The sequence below is a fragment of the Furipterus horrens genome, unplaced genomic scaffold (genome assembly GCF_987537825.1).
Source record: "Furipterus horrens unplaced genomic scaffold, mFurHor1.1.pri manual_scaffold_8, whole genome shotgun sequence".
In the NCBI taxonomy this organism is placed as follows: Eukaryota; Metazoa; Chordata; class Mammalia; order Chiroptera; family Furipteridae; genus Furipterus; species Furipterus horrens.
In genome coordinates this window covers 91,242,705-91,264,581 of record NW_028327178.1, presented here as the reverse complement: position 1 = coordinate 91,264,581, position 21,877 = coordinate 91,242,705, and the positions used below count along the sequence as shown (strand labels likewise).

The following is a 21,877-nucleotide window of genomic DNA, read 5'->3' as shown; positions in this document are numbered from 1 at the left end:
GGGCACATATAAGAATCAACCAATGAGCCCTGACTGATGTGGCTCAGTGGGTTAAGCGTTGTTCCCGCAAACCAAAAGTCTCCTGTTTGACCCAGCCAGGGCACATGACTAGGTTGCACGTGAGGTCCCCAGTTGGGGGCACATGAGAGGCAACCACACAGTGATGTTTCTCTCCCTCTCCTTTCACCTCTCTCTAAAAACAAACAAACAAACAAATGAATAAATATAATTGTTTAAAAAAAAAAAAGTCTCCTGTTCGATTCCCAGGGCACATGCCTGGGTTGCTGGCCAAGTCACCAGTTGGGGGTGTGAAAGAGGCAACTAATCAATGTTTCTCTGGCACGAGGATGTTTCTCTTTCTCCCTCCCTTCCCCCTGTATACAAATAAATAAAGTCTTTTTAAATTCATTTTTTTAAAAAGAAGAAAAAGAAAAGAATCAACCAATGAATGCATTAAGTGGAACAACAAATCAGTGTTTTTCTCTTTCCCTCTCCTCCCCTCTTTCTCTCTAAAATCAGTTTTAAAAAAATGAAAACCACTCTTAATTTTTGACACTAAGAAAAAAATTGCTGTCACCATTTTACTATATATCCTTCTCAACTATTTTTTATTCATACATATTTACATAACTGAGATCATACTGACAATGCATTTCTGCATTTTGCCTTTTTCACTATTATATACATAAGCATTTTTTGACATCATTAAAAATTATTCGTAAACACTTTAATGAATGGTCACTTGACATTCCACTTTTGGTGGAATATGAATAGTTATTAGGGCTGCTTTTTCTTTTGTTTTTAACTTATTTTTTAAAGATTTTTTTATTTTTAGAGAGAGGGGGAAGGAGGGAAAAGGAGGGGGAGTGAAACATGATGTGAGAGAGAAACATCGATTGGTTGCCTCTCGCACGCCCCCAACAGGGGACCTGACCTGCAACCCAGGCATGTTCCCTGACTGGGAATCCAACCGACAACCTTTTGGTCCACAGACCCGCGCTCAATCTACTAGCCACACCAGCCAGGGCTCTTTTTCTTTTTTTCTATTACAATTACACCTTATTGAACATCACCATGCATCGCACTTTCCTATTTTCTGATTCTTACAGTTGGTTTTTCAAAATGATGTTGTTAGCAATGAAACAGCATTGGAATGTTATCGACAATTGGACTTCTGTTCAGCAACCTCAGTACTTGAGTTCTGGCTAAGAAAGAATTCAGAGCCAAGACTCAAATGCAAGCAAAAGTTTATTTAGAAAGACACAGAGGTAGAAATGAGCTGTGGAAGAAGTGAGTCAGCTGGGCTGTATGGGCTCAAGAAACAAGTTACAGAGGCAAAAGAAGGGCCCTTGGAGCTCAGGAAGAAGAAAGGCAGAGAGAAAGCACCAGGGGAAAGGAGAGGAGGGAAGGTGAGACTGTGCTCCAGAGAGAGCGTGTGCATCCTGGGAAAAGAGGGGGGAAATATGAGCATATGAGTGAAAGAGAGAGAGAGAGAGAAAGGCAGGGGGAGAGAGAGAGTGAGCGAATTCTGCGCTGGGTCCTTCATCTGAAGGGGTTTTATCTGGAGGTCTCAGGGGAAGATCTCTATAGACTATTCATCAGCTTTCCAGGTGTGTCCTTTCAGGGTCAGGGTCTTGGTCCCCACCGATTGGTCCTTGCCAGGACAGGGGGTCATTATTTAGCATAGCTGGTCCTGATGTCAGCCATGGCATCCCCCACCTGGCCTTGCTGCTTTTCTGGGCCTGGAGCTGAAACACAACTGAAGCCTAGATGTTATTACTAGGGCTTAATGCTTAAGGGAGTAGTCATGCAAGGGAGTCACATGAGGCTATTCTCCAGCTCCCTTGTTTCAACTCTTAGAAGGTCTACCACAGGACTAAGGATATGAAAGTTCAGGGTGTCTAAGGGCTTTCTGCCTTGGTGACCTTCAGTACTTGGCCTATGGGTCCTATTCTACTCATGCCTGTCTAATTGCCTACCACAGTATTACTGGATCAAATTACAGGTATAGCAATATTTTCAGTTTTACCAAATCATATTTCCACCAGTACAGGTTAAGCATGTTCATCTGATAACTCCCTTAACAATGAGTATTAAATTATTTTACAACATTTCCAAATTTATAGGTGAAAACATGGCACATTGCTAGTGGCCAGTATTGCTCCCTTATAGGTAAGTAAATTCATGACCTAGAAGTGCCCAAGAGGAGAAGGGGATGCCACCCCTAAGTAGTGGGCCTCTTGCCCAGAAGATAATAGTACAGAGGCTTGCTCCTTTCAGTTGTCACACCCAATTATCATCTCACTGACTTCAATGATAAGTGCCATGGGAATCCATGTCTTCCTCATATTGACTTCCACTCTCCAGGGTGAGGTTCTCATCACCTCTTTATGTTTTTGGTCTCCCTTTAGACATTTTATTATGAAATCTGTTGTGCCAAAAGAAATATACACTTTATTTTTGTAACAGTCTCCTAATTGGCTTCCCTGCCTCTAAGCTCACTTCACTAGCTGTCCTCTGCTGTCAGAGGATCTAACCATAATTCTCACCTCTGATTTGTTTCCCTGTCAACTCTTTAGCCTCCTTTAAAAATGCTAACTGGCTCCTATTTCTTGACAAAAACTATTTAAATTCATCATGGTATTCAAGGCTATACACACTCTCACCTTGTTTACCTTCTGCCTGCTCTGCCTTCCTGTCTAGTCACACAGAAATACTTCACAAGATGGCCCTGGCTGACTGACTCAGTTGGTGAGAGCATCATCCCTATACACCAAGGTTGCAGGTTTGATCCCTGGTCAGGGCACATACAAGAATTCAACTAATGAATACATAAATAAGTGGAACAAGAAATTAATGTTTCTCTTACTTTCAAAATAAATAAAAATTAAAAGAAATACTTCACGGGAGCTACTTTAAATATTTCCTATATGCCAGGTACTATACACAAAGCTTAAAGTCTAATTAACAGTCCTGCCAGGTTTAGTTTTCTTGTATTATCCCTTTTAACAGATGGGAAGTTTGAGGCTCACAAAAGTTGAATGATTTTTCCCAGCACACACAGCTGATAAGTGACTGACTATATTGAACCCATGTTTTTAACCCCAGGTCACCATATTTGGTCTTTTCCAGACAACGCTTTGTCTCCTAGGCCTTTGCCCAAACTGGTCCCTCTTTAGGCCTAGAGATAGATCTTAAAATCTTATCCACCTGTTACCATGTTCTTCCACCTCTCTTTCAACAGGTACCCTGGATCCCCCAGACAATTCAAGTTCTCTTGTACTGAACACAGGAACCCCACTGGAGCACAGTTTTAAACCTTTTATATAGTCTGTGTGTTCCTTAGTGTCAGAGACCTTTTCTTGTTTATGTCTGGTCTTTGGGCCCAGGGTTGTGTCTAGTGAGAAAGTGCTGCTCAGGAGAGTTCAGTGAGCCTCAGTCAGAACTGTCTCCCTTTTAGCTTGTGCTTGTGTATTCACTCAGTCACTCAAGAAACGTTTGACAGTATTGATGGTGGACTAGAGATTGTATCACTTCCTGCCTAAAATCCTCACGAACTCATACTCTGATGGTGGGAATATAAATGGTACAACCATTTAGGAAAACAGTATCTACTAAAGCTAAACACATGCCTGTTCTATGACCCAGCATTTCCACTTCTAGGTAAATACTGGAAAGGAATGCTACCATTTGTGCATGAAAGCATGTGATATGATTGTTTATAGGAGCTAAGGAATGAATGAAGACGGGATATATAAAATGGAATCACTTTAACCAAGTTCCTAAAATTATTAACATCTGAAGGTTGAGACATGAGGCAAGACTATTCTTGCTCTAACTAGCCTGGGAACGTAAACTTTTGAACTTTCCAATCCTATGTCAATGCCTGGATATACATCTAGACATACACCAGACCTCCAGGGGGGTAACCCTCTGATTACCCCCTGAAGGACTCAGGTATCCAGGCCAATGGACACCCACCTGACATCTATTATCCAAACCATTGGATGTGATCAGACCTCCTGGAATCTACCTTTGAGACCACCTGGCATCCACCTTCCAGACTGCATGACATCTGACTGATAACTATCCTGGACCAACCCTTGGGCTAAGAATGCAAGACTGAAATTTCTTTAGAATGTACTTTTTACTGTAAGAACTCTTTTCTTTCTTCTTCAGAACACTTCTGGGTTTTTGGCTACCTGTTTTCCCAGATTATAAACTCTTAAGACCCTTGAATAAATCTTTATCACTTGTTTCTAGCCAAAGCCTTCATACTCTTTCGAGTTCATACCACAGAGCATTATTTACAAAAGCCCAAACCAGAAAGTTCCCAAGTGTCTGTCAATAGGAATAGGATAAGTGGTGCTTTATTCATACAATGGAATACTACGTAACAATGAAAATGAATAAACTATATAAAAAATAGAGTGAAAGATGCCAGACACAAGAGTATATACAAACTCCATTTATATGTAAGGTTCACCTGGACCCCTGTGGCTCCGTGGGTTGGGCGTTGTCCTGCAAAACTAAAGGTTTCTGGTTCAATTCCCAGTCAGGACACATGCCTGGGTTGTGGGTTCAGTTCCCAATGGGTGCATAGCAGGAGTGGCCGATTGATGCTTCTCTTTCAGATAAATGATTTTCTCCCTTTCTTCCTCCCTCCCATCCCCTCTGTCTAAAAATAAGTAAAATCTTTAAAAAAAAAAAAAGTCAATATAGTAGGTCCTGGCCAGGTAGTCCATTTGGGTAGAGCATTGTCCCAATATGCCAAGGTTATGGGTTCAATCTGTGATCAGGGCACATAGAAGAACCAACCAATGAGTGCATAAATAAGTGGAACAACAAATCAGTACTTCTCTCCTTCCCTCCCCTCTCTCTCAAACCAATAAATTAAAAAAAAAAGTCAGGTTTAGAGATGTCAATAGACCAGCAATATTCAACCTTTTTAATCTCATGGCACACAAATCGGATTACTAAATTCTGTGGCATACCAAAAAATATGTTTTCTTTGCCAATCTGACAAAAATAAATAGGTATATTTTTTATCCATTTACACCCGATGGCTATTGTTATGTTGGCTGTTGTCATTTTTTAATTTGACGATCTAAGAGAAAAGAGGTCAGCACCTCACTAAATAATCATGTATTGCATGTTTTAAAAATTCTTGCAGCACACTGGTTGAAAATTGATGCAATAGATTGCCACATGGAGATGCTTTACATTTCTTGCTCTGGTTGTTAGAACTCCAGAGGTAAGAGCCCTGGCCCAGTAGCTCAGTTGGTTATCGAGTGTCATCCCAATATACCAAGGTTTGGGTTTGATCCCAGGTCAGGGAATATAGAAGAAACAACCAGTGAATGCATAAATAGGAGGACCAACAAATCAATGTCTCTCTCTCTCCTCTCCTCTCGCTCTAAAATCAGCTAAAAAAAAAAACCTTCCTTAAATAAGTGAAACAACAAATTAATGTTTCTTTCTTTCCTTCTCTCCCTTTCTCTCTCTCTCAAATTAATTTTAAAAACAAAGCTTGTTGCATATAGTTTGAAATAGTCTGAATGTGACCCATTTACTTACTCCTTTCAGCCTCTGATGTGGCTGAGGCCCTGGCATTGAGAGGTTGCTGATCCTTCCCTCCCCTCCACGCTGGGCCTCCCATCTGGTACACCTTCCCCAGGTGTCAGCTGTGTTTGGAAACTGCTCATCCCAGGCCCAGACACATTGTGTGACCTTAAGCTGCCTCGGGGCCCTCATTCACATCCGGGCCCTTGGAGGCTCCTGCTGGTGGCTGGGAAGAGTTGGGTGCAGCTGTTTGCTTTACAGCACAGACAATTGTGCCCACCCTCTAGGTGCTCCAAGGCACAGCTCCACACCTGTTCTCCACCCTCCTGCCCAGGTGCAGAGAACAAAACACCCACTCACCAAGGTCATTACCTCGATGGGGGTGGGGAGAAAGACTGCAGAAAGGAAGAAAAGCTCCTGGGAATACAGGGTTTGAACCAGCAGTCTGATACAATTTCTTGGATAATGGCGTTTGTCTATATTTGTGCTTCTCAGTATGACAGCCACCAGAACATGTGGCTATTGAGCACATAAATGTGGCTGGTGTTTTACTGAAGAGCTGGCATTCTAATATAATCTATTTTACATTTACCTAGCCACGTACACGGAGAGGCTGCCTTGTTAGACAGCACAGGTTTTAACAGTGGGCTCTGGAGGTCTTCAGGATGCTGATAATATGCTAAATAACAGCTGTCATCTGTTGGGCACATATTTTGTGCCAGGTACATTGCATGAGTTCTCTTGTTTACTCACTACAACCTCTAGAGGAAAGGTGTTATTGTCCCCATTTACAGATGATGAAACTGAGGATCAGAGTGACAAAGTTACTTGACCAAAGTCCCAGAATAAGGAAGTGCTGAAAGGGAGCACCCAAAATCACATTTCAAAACTGCACTCAAATAAAATGAACCCAAAGGACCCTGCAGGTTTTGCAGCATCTAGCTTTCTACAAATGAATGAAGTGTTCAAATTGCTAAAGGAATGCAAATCAGCCTATGTTTAAGGGACAAAAGCTCAGACCCTCTGGTCACACCCTGAGCCTTTCCAGGCGTAGCGGGGGGGGGGGGGGGGGGGGCATGGTGCAGCGGCTGAGTGACAGGAGGAACCTGGGAGGAAAGAGTATTGGGTGGGGGTAGGGCTGGCCAGCTGGTGTCGGCAACCCAGGACATCAGCTGGCTGGCGGGCTGGCGGGCTCAGACAATGAGCAGGGGGCCTGGTCCGAATCCTCTTTCCTCCTCACCCGGCCCTCTGCACACCCTGGCCAGCTGCTGTGGGCATCTTCTCTGGTCTGGGCTGAGGCCTGTGGGGAGCAGAAGAGCCTGGGGGGCTGGTGGAGGATGCTGGGGAGGTCTATCTGGAGTGGCCTATGGGTGGGAGACGGGAAGTTAGGAGCTTTTCTGGATATCTCCTTGGTGCAGACTTTGAGCTGGAAGATTTGCATATGTCCTTCAGTTTGCTCTTCCCAAAGTCCCCCTGGTAATAATAATAATAATGATCATTATTAACAATTGTAACCAAGTGGCTCATGCTGAGCTGGCCTGGCTGGAGCTGATGGCTTTATCTTAGTTAATCCTCTAGACCGTCTTAGGAACCAAGGATTTTTATCTCCCTTTTCCACTGGAGGAGCCCAAGGCTCAGAGTGGTCAAGTGACTTACTTGCCCAATGTCACAGACTACAGAGCAAATAACCCTTCTTCACCTAAGTTTCCCACCCTTTCTACTTAAAGCCTTATTTCAGGATTTTGCAAATTTATGAGGTGTTTACACTTTTTAACTGCTGAAAAGATCAAAGTTAAGAATGTTGTTTGTGACACATGAAAAATTAAATTGAAGTTTTAACACTGGAGACACAGCCATGCTTATTTACATATTATCTATGGTTGATTGCTCCAACAGCAGGCGGCCTCTGTTTTACTATCTGTCCATTTATAGGAAAAGTTTGCCCACCTCTACCCTATCTCTTAACCCTGGAGATGGCTTCCCAAACTCGCAGTCCCCTAGAGTTCTCCCTCTGGCATCCCCTGACCCTTGGCAGCTCTTTTCCCTAGCAGGTCCTTATCCATCCTGCCAGCAGGAATAGGATATGGTATTCGTACATTGATTCCACAAATCAGTCTGGAGCATCTAATGTGTGCCAGACACTGTTATAGGCATAAGGTTTAAAGCAGATGTGGTCTTTATCTGCAGATTTCAATCAAATGATCACCCAGCAAATCTCTAAATACAAAAGGTAAAGAGAGCTGTGAATAGAATTCTTTGAAGTTAAAGAGCATTTTGACAGGGGAGCCAAATTAATCTGGCCATCAAAGAGCATTTCCTGTAGGAGCTGATGGTAACATTTGAGGTCTGCAACCTTAGAAGATTCCAGGTCCTAGGATATCTTCTTTTAGACTCAACTCCACCCCCCTTCATTTTAATTTCTTTCCCTCTCCTAGGAGCCTAGATCTTGACTCAGATGAGACCTCTGTCTTAGGGAGAGAGGCACTCACTTCCCTCTCCCTCATTGGCTTGAAACATTGAGTGAGACATAGCATGCCAGAAAAGGTAGGTGGATAAGTTGGCAGTCACTGTTTTAAAAAGGATTAGGAAAAAAAAAGATAAAAATGGTTATATGGTACCTTTATGTAATAATAGCAACATTTTATTCATTCAGCAGTTCATTTATACATATTCAACAAATATTTATTGAGCATCTACTGTGTAACAAGCACTGTTCTAGCTCTGGGGGATACAGCAATGAACAAAACTGATAAAAATCCCTGCCCTGCCCTGGCTGGTGTGGCTCAGTGGATTGAGTACTGGCCTGCAAACCTAAAGATTGCCGGTTCAATTTCCGGTCCGGGCACATGCCTGGGCTGTGGACCATGTCCCACTCACATCAATGTTTCTCTCCTTCTCTTTCTTCTTTCCTTCCCCTCTCTCTAAAAATGAATAAATAAAATCTTATATATAAAAAAAAAATCCCCTGCCTTGCTGGAGTTTCTTATATTCTAGTGCAGGAAGCAATAAGTAATGTATTTGATAAGAAGTGGTGATCACCATGGAGAAAAATAAAGCAGGAGCAGGTGGCAGACAGACACTTTGAAATAGGGAGGTGAGGGTGAGATGACAGTTTGAGCAGAGAGCTAAGTGACCTGTGTAGCTATCTGGCGGAGGCATGCATTGCTGGAACACTAAGATGCTGTGAAATTCAAATCAATAGCATTCTCAAGTTATAAAATTCTAAGTAATAGAATTTTGGGGCCGTGTAATGCTAATCAATACTTCTCTGGTGCCATACAAGTCTGATCAATAGAATCCTCTGATTGTGAATTCTAAGTAATAGAACTCTGAGGCCATGAAATTCTAATTAATCAGGAAGGGTCCCTGTGAAAGCAGCTGGGGAGCAAAATTCTCAGTGTTCAGTGGGAGTTAACTAGGTGAGGAAGGAAGAATGCCCAGGAGAAGGGAATAAGTAGCATATACAAGGATCCTGTGGAACGAGGGTGGAGAGGTTGGGAGCCGGAACCTGTCCTTCACCCAGCCATTCAATTGGTAAGACAGCCTATTGCAAAAGGATCCATTTCTCTACCTTTTAGTGATAACACCACAGTTTCAACAGCAGAGAGGCTCGTGAAAATATAATGCTCAGAGGCACATCTGGGCTGAGCCAGGCCCCATTTCCAGGTCTCCCTCCAATCAGGTCTGTGGCCTCCGTAGTCCTCTACCTGCCCCATGGGACCTCAGAGGACTCTGGAGTGACTGTGTCTGGGCCTCAGTTCTACTTCTTCCCCTCTGAGTCTTAGCTATACTATGGTATTGTCCTCCCCACCCCCACGTTTATTATACACTACTATTTCCAATATTATTATTAATAATAGCAATGGCTGCAAGAGAGGTATTTGCCACAGTAAGCAAAGAGTTTGCCTAAACAAATTGGTTTGCGAGAATTTCCTCAGGGCCCTGGCTAGGTAGCTCAGTTGGTTAGAGTGCCATCCCAGTACACCAAGGTTGCAGGTTCACTCCCCAGTTGGGGCACATACAACAATCAACCAGTGAATGCATAAATAAGTGGAACAACAAATCAATGTCTTTCTCTCTCAAAATACTTAAGTAAGTAAATAAATAAGGATTTCCTGATGCAAATAGTAAAGTTACTTATTATTTTACAGTTTTCTCTTCCAGGGCAAGAATTTCCTGGAACAAACAATCAAGACATGTTGACATGGGGGTGGGGCTCAATACTCAATTGTGGACTATCATTAAGGAAGATGGTCTAGGTTCTTATATTTATTCAGTCCCCTACTGCTGGGCATTTAGGTTATTGCCAATGTTTCACACTCACACACACAGTGCTGCAGTAACACCCTGAGCATATATGCCTGAGCATTTCTCTGTGGAGTCCCCATCCAGAAGTGGAATTACTAGGTAGCAAGACGTGAGCATCTACAATTTCCTAGAGTTCTGTATTCTTTCTAGCTCACCTCCTTGGCTCCCAGAAGAGGAAAATTTCCCTCCAGGGCCACTAGAGCAGACAACATGAACTGCCAGGGCTTTGCCTAAGTTAGTTGCCAGCCTGCCCACTCGCCCTCCCTTGTTCTGGCAGATTAACAATGACCCGTGACCCTGACAGGCTGGCCACACTCCTGGCCAATTTCGGCCTGTCAAGAGACATCCCCAGGGGTGGTCAGGGCTCAGGGATGTGTTGGCCAGATGGGCCTGGGAGGTCTTGGGTTGGCTTATCCCAGGAGGCAGAGCAGGTGGGCTGCCTCCAGCACCCCCACCCCATTTCCCCATCATGCATCACTGGGTTGTAGCTAGAGCCAGATGGTGGGGATGGGGCAGCCTTACAGCTTCTGGTCTGACAAAGGATTCTCTATACTGCCTCCCCACCCTGACCAGCTTGGCCCGTCTAGTCTCTGACTGCCCAATCACTCAGCCTTGGCCTGCCTTGCCATAGGTAGTTTTTCTGCCAAGGTTGTCCCTTCCACCATCCTAGGTAATGTTGCTGGAGAGCCTTGGACTTGAAAACCCACTTACCCACCTGAGAGTGGTCAGGGTTGACTAACGTAGTAACACTGCATGGTTATAATGGGTCATGGATTCAAATACATTAATAAAATCAAGTGCAATGGGCCAGAAGGGATTGTGGCAAACAGGTGTCTGGCAAACAGTGAGCCCTCATCAACGAATGGTCCCTGTGATTACTTTGCGTAGGGAAATAGGCCTAGAGAGAAGGGTGCTTGCAGAAGAGGCTCATGGTTAGGAAAATAGACTCTGGAGTCTATTAATTCCAGATCTGCTACTGAAAGTCCTTGGGCAGATCACCTAAGCTCTCCTTCCTTATCTGAAATGGGGCTAATTAAATCTTTATCATAGAAAAGAGTCCTGGGAGAGAGGGAAGAGAATGCAGGATACAGAGTTAGCCCTCAGTACAGGACCTAATCTTATCATTCTGGAATTTCCAAACAGGTTTCAGGAATTGCTAGAGATAAGAGAGCCTCAAGATGGGGAGGGTAGGATCCCTGGACATCAGTAGTTGATTGGTTCAGGCCTGGAGTCCTCCCCAAGGACTCTACCAAATACAATTGTGTAACCTTCTTTGAGGTTGTGATTCAGTTTCCTTATCTGTAAAGTGGGTTCAGTAACAGTAGCTACCATGTAGGATGCTATGAGGATTAAATTAGTCATCCCCTGGAAAGTTTATGGACCATACTCAATAAGTATTAGTTACTATTGGGAGGTTAGCCCTGGCTGGTTTGGCTCAGTGGATTGAGCGTCGACCTGCGAGCTAAGTGTCGCTGGTTCGATCTTCCAGTCAGGGCACATCAGAGAAGGAAAACTCTGACTCCAAAAAACCTCCGCTGCCTTGCGGCATACCTCTTCAGGGGAAAGGCTAAGGGAGTAAACCCCGACAGAAAATCCGGAGCCGGAGTCCCTAAGGCGGTTCGACGTTATAGTCAACACCGGCAACTCCTGCGGCGCACCTGAAGCCAAGCTGTATTGACTCCGTCTTTCCCTTGGACCCTTCAGCTGCGAAGAGAGGGGGGGTCTGCTGCATGGGCAACAGCAGACCCTCCATATCACCCTGCCCAGGCTCTGTAGCTTCAGCTTCACTGGAGAGGACACTCCAGCGTCATCGCAAGATGTCGATTCAACACGGGAGGAGACAGATACCGTGTCACTCCCGAGTCGGACTGCACAACCATTCTCGGCGGTGCAGATAGACTCTTAAGAAGCTACACCATCGTCTCTCGAGACGGACGGCTGCCAACTATTGGGAGGTAAAGGGAGGCACTTAGGGAAGATTCCTGCCAAGGAGTTCTTGGGAGTGGGCCCCAGGTGCCCCTAATTCCTGTCATCTGAGACTCTTTTGTCTAGGCTAGGCTTTGGAGTGTCTCCAAGTCAGATCTGTCTTGAAGTGCAGCTGAGGGGAGGAAGGTGGAAGGGCTGCCCTGGGTGCCCAGGAGCCCTGGATACCCTTCCAGGTGTTGCCTCTACTTTGCTGTGTGACTCTAGGCCTCTGGGGAGTGGACAATTTATAGTCTCCAGCATTTCTCCGGAGTCAGGCTTCTGTAATGTGGACAAGAGCATGAGAGAGGAAGGTTGGTGGGGAGGAAAGTGAGCTGGGGTGAACCACCAGGCTGCAGCTAGGCCAGCTCTCCTTCGGGACTGACTCCAGGAGTCCCTCCCCAAACACAGGGCCTGGGAACTTTTCATTCGACGTCTTCTTGCCAAGTGAAGTCTATTAATATCAAAGTATGAGGTAATTACTATGATTTGGAAAAATTACTAGTGAATGCTTTTGAGCAGAGAGGAGGGTGAGTGAAACATCTGTGAGGAAAGGAACAAAGGGTTGTTCTGGATGCAGCATGAGGGTGAGTGAGCTCTGAGCCCAGGGGTGCTCCCTGCACAGCGTGGGACTCCTGCAGTGAGTGGTCAGTGGGGTGTGTGTAACACTCAGCTCTCAGGGTGTGTGTGTGTGTGTGTGTGTGTGTGTGTGTGTTGGGTGAGGGTTGGGAAAGGAACCAAGGGTGTGGGATTTTCAGGCCCTAAGATTACCCTAGCAGATTCCAGGGTGAAGGACAAGTACTGGATCCAGAGGCCAGTCCCCTTTTCATACCCCATCCTGCAACCTCTCCACCCCGAGAGCCACACTAGTTCTGAGAAAATTGAGATTAAAGACCCCTGAACCAGAGATGCTAGGAAGAGCTAAGAAGCAGAGGTTGTGAAAGTGTATTCTTGGACCACAGCATCATCATCACCTGGGTTACTTGCTACAAAATGCAAATTGTGAATCAGAAACTCTGGGATGGGGCCCAGCAAATTGTCTGAACAAGCCCCTAAAAAAGGTGTGAAATGATAGGCAGGCATAGGCCTGGGAAGTGGAGATGGAGATGGCTTCTAGGAGGTTGAACCCATAGGAATTGATACCAGGATGGGTGTGGAAGATCACATGATAGACATAGTTGAAGTAATAATAACAACAATAATAATAACCAAACATGTATTACTCTTTAGTAACTGTGCTAAGCACTTTCTAAGTATTATCTCATATAATTCTAACAACAACCTTAACAGGTAGGTACTATTATGATCCTTATTTTTCAGATAGGCAACTGAAAAACAGAGAGGCTGAATGACCAAGGCCACATAGCTGGTAGGTTGTGAAGCGTCTTTAGATGTGGGGTTTTTGCTTCTTATCTGATACCAGGTTGCTTTGGTAAATCCAAGAGGGGTGATTGGTGACCTGAGGAGCAGTGAGGACTGCTGTGGGTAGAAGTGACTTTAAGGGAGGCTAACACAATTTTGCTTTAAAAAACAAAAAAGATTTTAGAGGTGATTCCTACAGGCCCGAGTGGGTGACGGGGAGTCTCCACTCCCCTTTCCTTCCTCCTTTCCCTGCTCCTACGGGCACTTGAGTCAGTCTGGGAGTTTCCTCTTCTCTCCACCTCCCTTCCCTCTCTTTCCTCAATAAACAGAAGTAAAAAAGAGGGAGAGAAAGAAAAAGGATTTATTTTGAAAGATTGTATTTATTTATTTTTAGAGAGAGGGAAAGGGAGGGAGAGAAACATCGATGTGTGAGAGATACATTGATCAGTTGTCTCTCACACAACCCCAACTGAGGACCTGGCCCCAAACCCAGGAATCCAACTGGCAACCTTTTGGTTTGCAGGCTTGGTGCTTGATCCACTGAGCCACATCAGCCAGGGCGAAGATTATTTTTAATGATAGATTTTTAGATAATAGTTGTGGATATTGGAGAGGAGAATTGGTCAGCCATTGTGGAATAGTCGAATTTTTTTTTTTCACAAACTCATGTAATATGGAAGGTTTTGATAATCCCAATATTAAAGTTTTTTTGTTTTTGATTTTGGATATTCAGTATTTTGTTAGTTTGAGGTGTACAGATTAGACATTTATATAACTTATGAAATGATCACACCAATAAATCTAGTACCCATCTGACATTATACATAGTTATTATAATATTATAGAAATGGCATCTAAGGATCCCTACTTCTCACCCCATTCTAGACTCCCGTCTTCTGTCTAGGCTGAACGGCCAGCCTATCGAAGACCCTGCAGCCCTGACTCTCTGCTGCCCTCTGCTGTCATCTATCAGATGTGGCGCTAGGATGCTAAATCTGTGTGGCCTGAGCATCAGCCTGTCTCCAGTTCATTGACAATGTCTTTTTCAAGGTACTTATAGGGGTCTAGGGGACACAGGGCTGGTAAGGCTCTCTAGACCATCTGGTTCCTCCCTCTGAAAATGCTGGGTTGGGACTATAAATTCTTAGATCATGACTTTGAATCTGTTTCTGCCAAGGTTTAACACATTCCTGACTCCCCATTATCATTAGGGAAAAAAAACACTCATTAATTGCCCTGGCTCCTGTTCCCGGTACTTCCATTCTCTGAAAGCCTCTTGCTTCTCTCATAAGCACCCTCAAAACCCAGCTTAAACCATCACCATTGCTCCCACAAGATTCATTGTCTGGTTTAAGGAAGAATCCTCTCTTAATCACTTGCCCGGCCAACAACAAAGCACACACCCAACAGCAAATGTCCTGCTTCTTGAGATGGTCATCTACTCTTGCTCTCTCCTCCTCTTCTTTTTCTTCTTCTTTTTTTCACCAGAGGAAGCAGCTTTTATTGATGAGTTATCTCCAGAAACTGAAAAGACTGAACCCACTTTCCGTCACCCACTATCCCTCAGGACCTCGGGATACATAATAGCCTTTTGATTTTCGAAAGCCCCAGGCTTTTCCTTCCGTGTGTAGTCTTAGAAACTCAGTAGCAATACTGCCCCACCCACCCACCCAGTAATGCCTGCTACAGCTACTTAGTAACAATTGTGGGTGGAGGAGTGTGAGGGAAGCAGATAAGTAAGGAATGCACAGGGAAGCAGGAACATGGCCTATCAGAGGTCCCTCTCTCCAGCCTCAGTGGCTTGATTGTTCAGTTGCATTTCTCTTTATTCTGAATAATGCCTTTCTGAATCAGATCAAGGATTTCCACCGCCAGCCAGGGACCCAGCCCCAGAGCCATGAGATGAGCTAGTGCAAACCTGGACATGTTCCTGGCCCATATTTTGCAACCCCTGTACATCTTGGGTGTTTTTCCATCTATTTCAGGGAATGCAATTTTTGGAGCAGTAGTAGAATATGTGGTAGTATTACAGAAACAGGGGTGTCCAAAAACAAACCCCAGAGTTTGCGGCTGGGGGATGGGTAAAAGGAAGCAGCTTTTGAGATGCCTTTGCATGCCTGGGGTTAGTTGCTAGTGTCTTTGTTATGCAAATGGCTTTGATACTTCCAAGGCCCAAGAAGATGGGAGGAGTCTTGAACTGTGAGATGGTAAGGAAGGAACCTACAGAGCCTGCGTAGGGTTCTGTGAATGGTCAGAACTGGTTGCAGCACCCACTCCGGGATATATAAGCAGCTGTGGACATTTTAGCTCTGGCTTACTCAGGCTCTCTCTTTCTCTTTTTCGGTCTCAGGCTCTCTCTGGCTCTCTGGGTCTTGCTCTCTCCCTCTCTCTCTCTCTCTCTCTCTCTCGCTCTCGCTCTCGCTCTCACTCGCACCCCCTCCATGTGGCTTGGTGAAGGGACCTTCTCCATGGAGATTAAAGAAGCTGAGTTCTCCATGCGGTTTTGAGAGGGCTCTCCAGGCCGCTTTAAGAGGCTCTCGCCATGCAGTTTTGAGAAGGAGGGGAGATCCATGTGGTTTGCAGGAAGAAGGCAGTTTACGAGGAGGCTGAGAATCCAGGCGGTTCTCCATTGAGAGCTGGAGGGCACCACAGCACAGAAAGGACCTCCCCAATCAGAATTGAGTGATTGGCAGCTACTGGTAAAGCTGAACTGTGCCTAGGAAGTAGGGAAACTACTTCCGACTTTCCGACTTTTCTAAGGCTGGCCTGGTTTGGTAGGGGGAGGCAGAACTATGTGTTTTTGGGTATTTTAAAGAACATAAGACTCAACAGCAGAAACCCGCAGATACTCTAAATCTATTTAACTGTTAAATAAACAGTTCTTTTTATTTTCACTAAACTCTAGTACTGAGAGTTGTAATTCTGGCGGTGGGCAATCGGGCCCCTAACTAAATGGTCTGTGGGTTCTGTTTCAATCAGAGCAGCCCAGAGGTTCTGTTACAGTAGGAATGTCAAACTCATATTTGAGGAGATAGTGAATGTACCAGCACTTTCAAACCAGCAAGTCCCTTTCTTGTTGGAGTCCAGTCGGAACCAATCAGTTCTGCATTCTTGTTGTTCTCCACATACCGGATAAGAGACTGATATTCCTCCTTAAGTCGCTGCACCCACAACTCTCAATCTTGAGGTCCGGTGTTAGTCTTCAGCACTGGGATCTCTCTCAGACACGACACTCTGGGTGGCCTCGAATGCCATCTTCTCTCCTCTTCTTGATTTCTACTCCAGGACTCAGCCCTTGGTTCATTTTTATTTTCCTTTTCAATACTCTCTTCCTAAGTTATCTTGGACTGTCATGCACTTTAAAGCCTTCTTGTTAAAAGATTTTATTTATTTATTTTTTAGAGACACGGGGAAGGGAAGGAGAAAGAGAGGGAGAGAAACATCAATGTGAGAGAGAACGATTGATCTGTTTGTCTCTTGCAGGCACCCCAACTGGAGAAGGAACTGGGAATTAACCAGCAACCCATTGCTTTGCAGTAGAACACACCCCACCAACTGAGCCACACCAGTCAGGGCCACTTTAAAATCTGTTGTTGATTCTCCCTAATCTTCTTTTCACAAGCCATCAACAGGCCTTAACCTCCTCAACACCTCTTAATTATATTTACTCCTCTCCATCCTCTCTGCAGCCACCTCTCCAGTCCACGTCATCACCACTGCCATTCTAACACATTCAACAACCGCTGTGCAGACTGAACTTTTCAAAGAAGGCAGCAATAGTACTTCCCATCCCACATCCTCATCTGGAATCTTGTCATTCTTCTATCAAAAGGTGGAGTCAAAATTCCCCTCCTCTTGTATGTAGGAAGAAGACCTTTGTGATTGACATTAACATGACTTCTCAACCTAGATCTTAAAAACACCATGTTCTTCCACCTTGCTTTTTTGGGACACTATCTTACAACCCAACCACCATGCTGTGGGCAGGCCCAGCAGTTCATGGATAGAAATAGAAGCCCCTGGTCCCAGCCCCACGTGAGCTGCCAGCCAGAGTCCACATCAACATGCTAGCTTTGTGAGAGCCATCTTGAAAGTGGATCTTCCATCCTCTAGTCAAGCCACTGCATCCGACAATATGTGGAACAGAGATAAGCTGTCCCTACTGAGCCCTGTCCCAAAGCAAATAGTGAGAAATACAATTTATTGTCACTAGTTTAAGCTTCTGAGTGGGGTTGTATTTTACACAGTAAAATATATCACCTGAATACTCCCCTAAATGGTCTCCTTGCTTCCAGTCCACGCCCCCTCACACACACACTGTCAACATTCTGTTTAGTGGCAAGAAGGGTCTTTTAAAAATATAATCAGCCAATAGTTCAGAGGATTAGCTACTGTGAACAACTCTCTTGCTAAAACAAAACAAAACAAAACAAAACAAACTAAAAGTGCTGGGTAAAATCTAAAAGCACATTACCGAGCTGCTAAGAATGAAAGGGATATGTCAGCCCTGGCCAGGTGGCTCAGTTGCTTGGAGCATTGTCCCATACACCAAAAGGTTGTGGGTTCAATTCTTGGTTAAGACACATACCTAGGTTGTGGGTTTGATCCTTGGTAGGGTGCATACGGGAGGCAACCAAAGGATATTTCTCACATTAATATTTCTCTCTCTCTCTCTCTCTCTCTCTCTCTCCCTCCCTCCCTCTCTCTCTCTCTCTCTGTCTCCCTTCTCTTTCTCAAATCAATAAACATATCCTTGGGTGAGGGTTAAAAAAAAAAGGGATAAGGCAAAACCTATTTTGATACACAAGTATTTCTGCAACATCTAAATCACACAATTTATAATATGTAAATAAAGAACATTATCAATTTGTAAAGGCTTGTTACATGTAAATCTCAAACATGACTAGACAAGAGTAATTATACCAACCATTCTAGATCTTCTCTATCATATTTGGGGATATGAGTCAGGTATAACAGTGGAATCTTTGGTTCCGAAATTTTAAAATATTTCTTTAATTGTAATAAAACTGGAATTATATAAATATACAGTTTTATTGAGATAGAGACAGATGATAAGTAAACAGACATGTGAATCATGAAGTACAAATTGTGATGAGTCCTGTGAAGGAAATGAATAGGATGATTGCGGGAGAACTACTAAAATTTCTCTCAACCTTAATTTGGACAGTCATTTTAAGAAGGCAGCACCAACCCAGCAAAATTAAGAAGTGTGAGTTCACTCTCTCTGCCTTGGCTTGGGTTGTGGGAAGTGGCTGCTTCTTTTTTGTTTTTAAAAGATCTTATTTATTTATTTTTAAAGAGAAGGGAAGTGAGGGAGAAAGAGAGGAAGAGAAAAATCAATGTGAGAGAGAAACATTGATTGGTTGCCTTTCATAGGCTCCCCAACCAGGGACCAAACCTACAATCCAGGCATTTGCCCAGACTGGGAATTGAGCTGGTGACCTTTTGGTTTATAGGCCAGTGCTCAATCCACTGAGCCACACCATTTAGGGTGGGTATGACTTCTTAATTGAAATGGGCTGTCTTGTAGAGAGGTGAGCTCCCTGTTACTGAAGGCATCCAAGCTCAGCCTAGAGGGACTGCTCTAAAGGGGCTATAAAGACTCTTCTTACTTAGCAGTGGGGAGGGACTTGGGGAATTTAATGTGGTGACGTTTGGTGGGTTCCCTCTTACACACCAAGATTTTACAATGCTAACATTGCTTTACTTTAAATTTTACAAGCCTACGATTTGAATTCTCTGACATTCTTAGATTCTGATTTTAACTAGGATCTTGAGTAGCCCAGTAGAAAGGGATAAAGCTAAGGAATCAGAAATAATCTGTTTTGTATTCAGGCTTTGTCATGTATTGGCTGTATGACCTTGCACAAGTCACTTTCCCTCTTTAAGCCTTGGTTTTCTTATCTGTAAAATGGAGATAACAGTGCTTGCCTTACAAGGCTGCAATGAAGATTAAAAGGCAACATATAAGGGAAGCACCCGATTTGGTTTTCATTCCACAGGGCACCACAGTGTCTTAGTCTTTGGAAGCCTCCTATGCTCTGCTAAGATTCAAACCTCTCCCAGGGTGCAGTATCATGTCACAGTGAGTTCTGGTGCCAGACTCTTTGGGCTTTACATCATTTATCTGAGTCCCATTTTCCTCCTCTGCCTAGTGGAGATAACAGGACCTACTTCCTAGGTTAAGTGAGATGATGCAAGCAGTAAGTTCTGTTAACTTTCATTATTGCTGCCATGATAGAGTCTGGAAGGCCAGGAGTGTAGGAATCTCTGCTCCCTGTTTGGAACCTGTGCATAGTGGCCTCTCTGTCTATGCAGAGTCCTGGACTCCTGGTCCAATGGCTTGAGCCTGCAGGGACTTAAGTATAGAACTTAAGACTGGTGAGTTGGGCAGCTCCCCTCCCTCCTTCCTTTTCCCTTCCCCCTCTCTTATTCCTTGGGAGTGAATTGGTTTCCTCTGGAAGCTCTGCCCTGGGGTTTGGTGGGGAGCCAGGCTTGTGTGTGTTTGTGTCTGTGAGGACAATTTCTGAGCCACAGAGAGGCATCAGCTGACCACAGTGGAGGGAGGAGTAGAGCATTCCTCCAGCTACAGGGTTCCTGTGGGTGGGCTGACAGGGACACAGCTCATTGGCACCGCCCATATTGTGTGATCACGCACACACACTTGCACACTACTCATACACACACACACATATCACTGTTTTCTTTGGCTCTACATCTTTCTTCTCTGCTAGCCTACTCTTTCTGCACACATCACCCCTCTCCTTCCTCCCTTCCCATTATAACCACAGAAAACAGTCCCCTAGGGGAGGAACTCTGTATCAGGGCTCTTTCTCACCAAGTTTGTCTGGAGCTCATTAAGTCTTTTTTAAGCAGGGCAGTACGTGGGGGGACTTTTAAAGATCTGGCTCCAGGCTTTGGTCCTGGGAAAAGAGTCTTACCTCCCCCTGGTCCCTTGTTTTCTGCCTGATCCCTTTCCCCTCCCTTCTTACCATAATGAGAAGTTTCCAGAAGCCAAGTAAGATTGTAGTTTTTCTTTATCACAAGTGCTCATCTTCATATTTCTCAGGCTGCTCTGCAATCTTTAAGCACAGTCATACTTTTAAAGTATCAATGCATAGCCCTGGCCAGGTAGTTCAATTGGTTATTCTGTAGGTGGTTTCAGGAGGGGTTAGTGGTATAGAGCCGTTCCCCTATTGTTGCATGCTTGGGTTCATCTCTGGTTATTTGCAAACGTAAGTGTGCTGCGGACAGTTTGCATATATACCTGTTTCTTTGCTGTTTTCTTGCAAGTTTTTCTTTCTTGATGGTATGATATCTTTTGTGGATGGTGCTACCTGAAGATGCAGGGAGTTCAACATACTGATGTGGCCCTCACTATTTATTGAACACATTCCAGCTAGGATTGGAGGATGGAGACAGAAGTAGATATGAGGGCTGGTTGACGTGTGCAGGTGTAGTGGGATTTTTCTGATAACCATTACACCTCACTTCTGTATCTGGCAGCTGTGAAGCTGAGAAGGTCGGTCTCCAGGCACTGGTGCCAAATAGGCCTGAATTTGAATCCCAAATCCGTTCCACTCAGAAATGTGTGACCTGGACCAGTTAAGAGCTTCTCAACCCAGGTTTTCCCTTTTGTATAATGGGGTATTCATAGCTACTCTGCGAAACTACTATAAAGATGGAAATAGCGCTTGGAAAATATTCTGATCTACACCTGGCCGATAGTAAGCATTCAATAAATGAAAGTGATGATATTGATTCCATAGGGTTTTACAGTTTTCAACACGCCTTCACATCGGGAGACACAAGCCCTATGAGCTGGGCATTATATGACTCCCATTTCACAGATGAGGAAATTTAGGCTTAGAGAAGTGAAGCGATGAGGCTAAGGTCGACATGGAGCTAAGAGCGCCTGAGCAGGGACCCTAACCCAGGTCTCAAGAAGCCCAGACCCAGAGTCCCACCTTCCAGTCCTCATCCCTCACACCGGGAGCAGTTCGGGGTTTTCCAGACAGGTCTCTCAGTGTGGGGCTTCAGGTTTTTCTGTATTCGATTGTGAACAGAACAGGGGGTTAATCTTCTAAACTCCTTTGGAAGTGGGACTGTGTCCACCTCCTCCTTGAACCCTAAGCAGAGCCAGCCTTGCGCTCATCTCAGTAGGAGGGGCCTATAAGCGTTAGAAGCCACGCCCCACAATAAGCCACGCCCACACACCAACGCGCCAGCCCCACAGCTGTTTCCAAATCTACGCTAGCAACCGCGCTCGCAGCTCGGTGTCTACCTCTGAAACTCAAGCCCTGTCCCTGAGGTCCAGCGCTCTACCGTACACAGCCCCGCCCTGAAGAGGATTCCTGTGTCTTCTTCTTGTGTTCCTACGTGCCTGAGCTACGGACCCGGACCCCGACGGCCTGCCTAGCACACAATCTCCTCCCCAGGATCCTAGGGCTCCGCTCCCGAAACGAATTTCCGACCCCTTTATGGCCCAGTCAAGCTCCCACACCTCACCGGCTCCTCTCCTTACTTTGTGCTTCGCCTCAACGCCCTTGTCATCCCACCCCTCAAACATCCCACATCTGACAGCCTTCGGATCCTGGGCCCAACCCAGCCTCTGGCTAGCTTGCCCGCGGCCACGCCCCTCACCATTTGCCACACTCCCAGA

General features: G+C 44.9%; 1 pseudogene; it reads right to left on the bottom strand.

Annotated features, from left to right (window-relative positions):
• Window positions 1-15,003: 15,003 nt before the first annotated feature.
• LOC150003435 (ubiquitin-fold modifier-conjugating enzyme 1-like) lies at window positions 15,004-16,449 on the bottom strand (annotated as a pseudogene).
• Between the last annotated feature and the right edge of the window lie 5,428 nt (window positions 16,450-21,877).